We start from the raw sequence: 7,976 nt of genomic DNA, 5'->3' as shown, positions 1-7,976 counted from the left end.
TCTTCGTCTTCCTCCAGGCTCTTAGGCAGACCGTCCTCGCTCTCCTTCCCTCGCCGTCGTCTGCAGCCTGACGTTGAAACCCCTCCACTTCACCCTCCATTTCATTCCGAATCTGCGCCGTGCCAAAGATGTCTCTGCTAATGATGCTAAATCTAGCATGCTTAATTGGACCAGTGAACTATGTCATTGGAGCCCGAGCTGTGTGTCTATTGGCCCCCAAGGCAATCTCAGCCCGGCGACAACTTGCTTGGAGAGACAATGGATGATGCAAGGAGCTGAGAGGGAGGGAGGACGGACACCGAAGTTAAGGGAGAGTTAAGGAGGGAAAAGAGATGGTGGGAGAGACAGAAAACGCAAGAGCTGGGGGAATCAAGTGCTGTATGCTTAAATATAAGCGGGGTCCGTCAGATGCACATATCCTCAACAATAATATAATAGAATTTTATGTAATATACTATAATATAATATAAGCAGTAAGTTAGTTACTGTCATGGAGAAAACATGAATTAAAACACAGATACTTATGTCCAGACCAAATATGAAATGTCACCGGACGTAGCTGAAGAAATAGAGTGGTAGAGGAAAATATCCAGATGAAACCGATACGAATGGATAACTGTGTGTGACTGTGTATCTGTGTGTGACAATGTATGAAGTGTGTGTGTGTGTGTGTGTGTGTGTGTGTGTGTGTGTGTGTGTGTGTGTGTGTGTTCAGATGAAATGGAGACTGGTTAGGTGTGGTGTTAGCTCATTGGCTGGATGGCCCTGTGTCATTGAGCGTGCTCTTGAACACCCGTGACGGGCCTTTGATGTGGAGTGTGTGGCATCGTGTTTGGAGAGCGCCACGCCGTATGCTCCTGATGCCACGCGAACTTGGCGTAGCGAGAAGTGAAGTGGCCCTCTGAATCGATGCTCACACTCGATGCATGTTGTAGTTCAACAAAACAACATTCTCTATAGTCTCCGTGGCTCTTTAGCATTCATCCTCTACACAACAGCAACATCTCTGTCAGTTTCTCGTTCTCAATGGAGTTGGAGCCACACAGAGATCCTTCAAGATAGAAAGACCACACTATAACTAATACTTTATACTATATATATAGTATACTATAACTATACTGTATACTATATATATGTAGTATACTATAACTATACTGATAGGTGCCTCGTAATTTAAGCACTGACATTGCACTAACTATACATTTTTTTTTCTTTTGGTTGTGAGTGGCGTTATGAATACAGGTATGGACTGTGTAAGTACGTTTTGTTTTACAATGATAATTACTGTATAACAAGGGCTTATGAATGGAAACTCTTACAGAAAAGTTTTCCATTGACACTTACAGAGAGAACTACACGCAGTGATACCTGAGCACTTGTGCTGCCTTCACTCCAAATAAAGCAGGATAGTGGCCTGGCATACTGTTCCAGAGTTGTATCTTTAGTTCTGATCGCAGAGGTCAGCACACTTGTCAGGATCCTGTGAAGGTTCTTGTAACAGAAAGACACACTGAGAGGTAACAGACCCGCGGTCGTGTTCGAAACAGGCCATTATAGAGCAGCGGTGGCACCACGCTAGTCCTTCCTGGGGTCCACTTCCTGCCCTCGGTGATGTGTTCCCGGTTGGCCTCTTCATGTGACGAGTGTTAATTAAGTCCCTCCAGACTCGTTTGTCATGCCCCACTCGCCCATTGTGATGTCATCTGTGCGGGAATGTTCGCTGACCCAGAGCCCCTGGGCATCTTGGGAAGAGAGGCAGAGGACAGGCGCTTTTGATTGCCAATGCTGGTATTTGAGATCTCTATTCTCTACTTTCATGTTCGTTCTTTCTCTCTCTCTCTCTCCCTCTCATTATTCCTTGGCCTCTCTCTCCCATTGAGTCTCTTAATGATCAGTTCATTAACTAGTTCCTCTAATCATAGGAAGATCACAGTGTTCACTCGGCTGATTTTGTCTTGTTTTGAGAGAAGAGAGAGAGAACTCATTACTGTCTTCATATGACCATGAACAGGCAACACACTAGGGTCATTTCATTTGATTCTCCATCACAACTGTCGAAGAGGAACCCCTTAACCCACTCTACACACACACACACAGGCACACACACACACACACACACACACACACACATTTAAATGATTTATTTGAATCCACTAATCATATTCTATACAGAAAGTATTCAAACATTTCTCAGAGGTTGAATACAGCTTAGTGACTCATGGGTACAAGAAACATCTCCTACGCCAAACAGCAAGACTACCTATAACAGCTTATACAGAGCAGAACTTTGCTAGTTGTTTTGATTGTCTCTTACTAAGTCCTGCCAGTCGTAGCCCACTGACCGAAAGCTTATGGACATGCCCCAGGCTTCCAAATATCAATACTACCATCTTACATGTATAGCCTAGGTCTCTCATCTTAGCAACAATGGGCTGGTATTTGGTCAACTTGTCAAGGAAGGCTATGTCCATATAGAGGTCATAGACACAGGCTACCTCAAGGACTACTACCTCTCTTTTAACCTTGTCCAAGAAAACAACATCAGGAGTGTTAGGGATGTTGCAGAACACATCATCAGAGCTGTTAAACCAATCTGGCATTATACGGGAGTGTTTGTACATTGACACATTGGGGGGGAATACTCCCTTAACAGTACTAGAAATTAGGTCGACAATGCGGTCATGGCGTGCAGTATAAAGTCCTTTGTACTTATTGCAGCCATTAACAATATGAGCAATGGATTCTAAATGTTGGTTGGGATTAGAGTGCATTATACAGTGTGGATGATGAGTGTTAGGGTACCATAATGCTAGATTGTGTTTAGTTGGCAACACCTGTAGTCTGGCTTTAACAGTAAAGCAGAGGATGTCCTCTCACACACACACACACACTCACACACACACACACACACACACACACACACACACAGACACAGGCACACACACACACACAGGCAAACACACACACACACACACACACACACCCCTCCCCTGCCCCCCTGCGATACACCTGATGAGCCTGGGATCGGCTGCCGTCCCGCTGACATTTCCTGGCCAGGAACTGCCTCTCCCGTGGCATTTATTCTGTGTGTGGAGGTCGAGGAGCCGGTCTGGTCTGTCATTTACCCTCCCCATGGTTAAATAGGAGCGCTCCGCTCATCTCGCCTACGTAGCATGTTCTCTCTCGCTATGTGCTCTCCCTGACCTGATAATCCCCCCCCCCCCCCCCCCCTCCCCCCCACACAAAACAGAGTGGCCTTCAGCACGTCACCCCTGGTCGTCCTCCTTAATTACTCCTTGTCACATACCAGTCCCCCCCCCCCCCACCGCCCAACCTTGCGCTGGCATTTATGGCACATTTGAATATTTCTCCCCAGCAGATGGTACGAATGTCACGTTCTGACACTGATTTATTAATCTTTAGCCTCTCATGCCGGGCTGGAAAGTATGGGCCTGTCACCAGCTTATTGTTTTAATAATGCTCCGTCAGTGGCTTTTTTTCCCTGGTGGCACAGAGGGGTAGGGCAGGCGGAAGTCAAGTTGACGATAAACTCCCCCCACACACACACACACACACACACACACACGCACACACACATTCCCCCTCACCCAGCATCACCCTGGGGTTTACACAGACAACAGTGACAATGACACAGCTCTCCCTCTTGCTAGAGGATGTCAAAGTTAAAAAGCGGCTCTTTAACCCTCATCAAGGTGTTTCTTTTTTCAGGGGTGGGCCACTGCACCTGTGACTGTAGTGTGTGTGCGTGTGTGTGTGTGTGTGTGTGTGTGTGTGTGTGTGTGTGTGTGTGTGTGTGTGTGTGTGTGAAAGAGAGAGAGAATGTGTGTGTGTGTGTGTGTGTGTGTGTGTGTGTGTGTGTGTGTGTGTGTGTGTGTGTGAGAGAGAGAGAATGTGTGGGGGATGAGGTTCCTTTGTTCCTCTAGTCTGTTCTTTTGCCTGCTGCTATTCAAAGCTCTATGGTGCCTTTTGGGGCATGGGGGGCGGAAGGGGTGAGGGTGTTGGGCGTCTGGTGTTGGCCGACTCTGTGTGCGGTCATGTTGCCGAGGCGGACCATATGTTCACACCTGGAGATGGGCTTTGCAGGTTGCACCTCAAGTGAGAACCTTGAGATGTGCGAAAGAAAGTATATGGCGCCAAAGTTTGTTTTTGTTGTTCTTTTTTTATGTGTGTTGCTAAGCTACGCGGTCATGACACTGTCTAGACCGCCGTCGTCGCCACTGGCCCAGTTTGTAAATAGAATGAGACGAAAGCCTGACGCAACCAAACTGTGAGAACTCGAAGATGTCGTTGAATGAAAAATGTGTTGAATTTTCAGCTTAGTAGAGGAACCTGTGGAATGAAAATAATGAAGCCAAGCTAACAAGCCAAAAATCCCACGTATAAATAGGAAGCGCACAGGCCCCTGCTTAAATGAACACAACATAAAAAAAAAAGAAAAAGTGTCCGCCATCCATTTTCTAGCAGTACAAATTTGCATAGAGAAATGGAATAGCTCAATATCTCACAATTATGTGGAGGTGAGGCCTAGCACTCCTAATGGTGTGCTAAAAGGGCGCCGAGCATTAAGTACGTGGCAAAACTTGTAATGGTGTTTAAAAACAGAAAGTTTGTGGGGGAGGCTGAGAAAAGTCACAGAATCCGGCTCCACTTCCTGGGTCAGCGGCCAATTCAATATATATGCCCAGATTACATTTCCCACCGTATTGTTAGGCTTACATGAATGCTCATTTTACCCACCTACTTATTTTCTTCTTAGTTTTTCTTCTCAGAATGGGGGTGTTGCATGGAGCACAACACAAATATTGTTTTATGAACAACAAACAACATTCATATTTCATATACTTACTTATACTATACTATTTGATTCCATATTTTGTTTTCAAAAAAGAAAATGTAAGTCCATTATGGGTTTTACAGTTCAAGGGTAGAGGAAACATCGACATCGTCGTAAACATGTTACCAGACACATAATAAACAGTGATCTGCGTAAAATCATGCCGGGCGATTCTCCACTTTGACGACGACGGGTTAGGGCGGTCAGGGAGCAGGTTGGCATGGAAACCGCCACCATTACACACACACACACACACACACACATCAAACCACACTCACGTACACAGGGGGCAACAAGTTAAGCAATGTTTAATGAGCTTCAGCTCCTCAGTTGAGTTGATGTGTTCTGTGGATGATGTTATATTGACTGGCCCACCATACGCCGGTCTGTCACTTGGCCTTTTACCGTTTTGGTGTTTTTATTTTTGGTGTGTAGCGAAGGGAGAGAGCAGTCACCCCACCCAGCCATGAACCCAGGTCTACAGGGTACCAAACCTGCACTCTGACCGCAACGCCAAAGAGCCAGGCTCAATGGTATGGCAGTCAGAGCACATACTTATCACATGGTGATTGGTCAGAGCACATACTCATCACATGGTGATTGGTTAGAGCACATACTCATCACATGGTGATTGGCAGTCAGAGCACATACTCATCACATGGTGATTGGTCAGAGCACATACTCATCACATGGTGATTGGTCAGAGCACATACTCATCACATAGTGATTGGTCAGAGCACATACTCATCACATGGTGATTGGCGTTTTATGATTGCCGTCTTTCTCACAGTCTCACCCAACACCTTCAGCTCCAACACCCTGCATCTTTCTCTCTGCTTAAATATACTGTATCTTACCTCAACACCATGGTCAATGCCTCATTGTCTCCTTCTCACCTTCTCTCTCTCTCTTTGTGTTTCTCTATTCCTCCAATACCGTCCAATACTCTGTGCCTTTCTTTCTCTCTCTCTCCCTCTCCCTCTCTCTCTCTGTATTGGTTTCCCGTAGCCGCCTAGAGCCTGGCCTTAATTACTGTGTGTGTGTGTGTGTGTGTGTGTGTGTGTGTGTGTGTGTGTGTGTGTGTGTGTGTGTGTGTGTGTGTGTGTGTGTGTGTGTGTGTGTGTGGATTGTTTACACTTAGGCTCCAGTGCAGGTGGAGGCTCCAGCGAGCCTCAGTGGCGGGTGGAGGCCGTGTGTCTGGGCGTCTCAGAGGTGGCAGTCGGCTCGCAGCTCTTTGTTTTTGTGGCAGATTAAGGAGTTTGGAGCAGGGCAGAATGTGGATTTGGGGATTAGTCTAATAAACAGCAGCTCTTGTTGCGCTGCTTTGTGAAGCCGCAAGATTACACGGCAGAAGGCGGAAAAGGAAGTGTGTGTGTGTGTGTGTGTGTGTGTGTGTGTGTGTGTGTGTGTGTGTGTGTGTGAGAGAGAGAGAGTTGTTGATCTCATTTGCATATAGAGGAGTGAGAGAAGAGAGGATGATCGAGGAGGAAGAAAGCGGATTGAGAAAGAGGGAGAGAGGGGAAGTGTTGTTAAGCCCTAATACACTCTCGCTCCAGGCCCAGTATCAGTGACTTCTGATGACAGAGCCTGTAAATCAACCGATGGGGAGAAGAAAAAAAAAAAGAAAACACAAGCCAAGCAACACATAAAAAAAATATCGGAACAATCATAAAGTGGATGCAAACACCCAGCAGTTTCTCGTCCTCATCTCTGGAGTGGGTTATAAAAGAGTCATTCAGTCATGAAACCATTGGCCAGAACAGCAACAGTGCTTAATGGATAAAGTATTATAGGCCGGCGCGCGCTCTCTGCGCTCGCTCGCTCTCTTTTTGAAAGAGTGCCACTGTTATACTGGAGGAGAGTTATAGAGGAGGAGGTGCAGAAACGTCAGCCAGAATGAAGGAGTAGAAGGAGGAGGGGGGGGTAGAGAAAGATAGAGTGATGCATAAGAAAAAGACAGGGAGGGGGGAAGAGAGACAAAAAGTGTGTGTAATGTGCGTGTGTGAGTGTCAGAGAGAGGGAGAGGGTGTGTGTGTGTGTGTGTGTGTGTGTGTGTGTGTGTGTGTGTGTGTGAGTGTGTGTGCCAGAGAGAGGAAGGGAGAGGGTATGTGTGTGTCAGAGAGAGAGGGAGAGGGTATATGTGTGTCTGTGTGTGAGAGAGGGAGAAACTGACTGAAAGAGAAAATGAGAGAAAGTTATGGGTGTAGAGAGAAACAGATGAGTGAGTGAGTGAGTGAGTGAGTGAGTGAGTGAGTGAGAGAGAGAGAGAGAGAGAGAGAGAGAGAGAGAGAGAGAGAGAGAGAGAGAGAGAGAGAGAGAGAGAGAGAGAGAGAGAGAGAGAGAGAGAGAGAGAGGTATATGAGTGTGTGTGTGTGTGTGTGTGTGTGTGGCCTGGAGCTGTTTGCTGCCTAGCCGTCCTGTCTTTGGCAGGCGTCTTTTTGTTTGGACACAAAATGGCTGCTGAGTTCCAGCTGAACCTGTGCCATCCTCACACACTGCCCCTGCCCTGCACCAATACCACCCCCCCCCCCCCCCACCCCCACCCCCAACGCAACACCCACCACCCCCCTCTCTATCGGACATGATTAATGACCCTTGCCTGGAAAAGGATTCGCTCATTAAAATCTCAATCGAGTGTCTCACAACGTCTATGTGTGTGCGCGTGTGTGTGTGTGTGTGTGTGTTTCTGTGTTTTAGCCACCGCCTCCAAGCCGCCCGCTGCGTCATAAAAATCCACACAATTTGAGGATTGTCTTCATCACTAGGTGGGACACAGCGAGAGTAATTAAAATCTCATGTCAGTTTTCAAAAGCAGCAGCCCAGGACTCAGGTCTATACGCCATCTGCACTTCCCCTCTCTATCCCTCTCCCTCCCTACCTCTCTCTTTCTCTCTCTCTCTCCCTACCTCTCTCTTTCTCTCTCTCTCTCCCTACCTTTCTCCCTCCCTACCTCTCTCTCTCTCTCTCTCCCTCCCTACCTCTCTCTCTCTCTCTCCCTCCCTGCCTCTCTCTCTCCCTCCCTACCCCTCTCTCTCTCCCTCCCTACCTCTCTCTCTATCTCTATCACACACACACACACTCATATACCTCTCTCTCTCTCTCTCTCTCTCTCTCTCTCTCT

Source organism: Clupea harengus, chromosome 20 (genome assembly GCF_900700415.2).
Source record: "Clupea harengus chromosome 20, Ch_v2.0.2, whole genome shotgun sequence".
Taxonomy (NCBI): Eukaryota; Metazoa; Chordata; class Actinopteri; order Clupeiformes; family Clupeidae; genus Clupea; species Clupea harengus.
Note: the sequence above shows the minus strand (reverse complement) of the source record.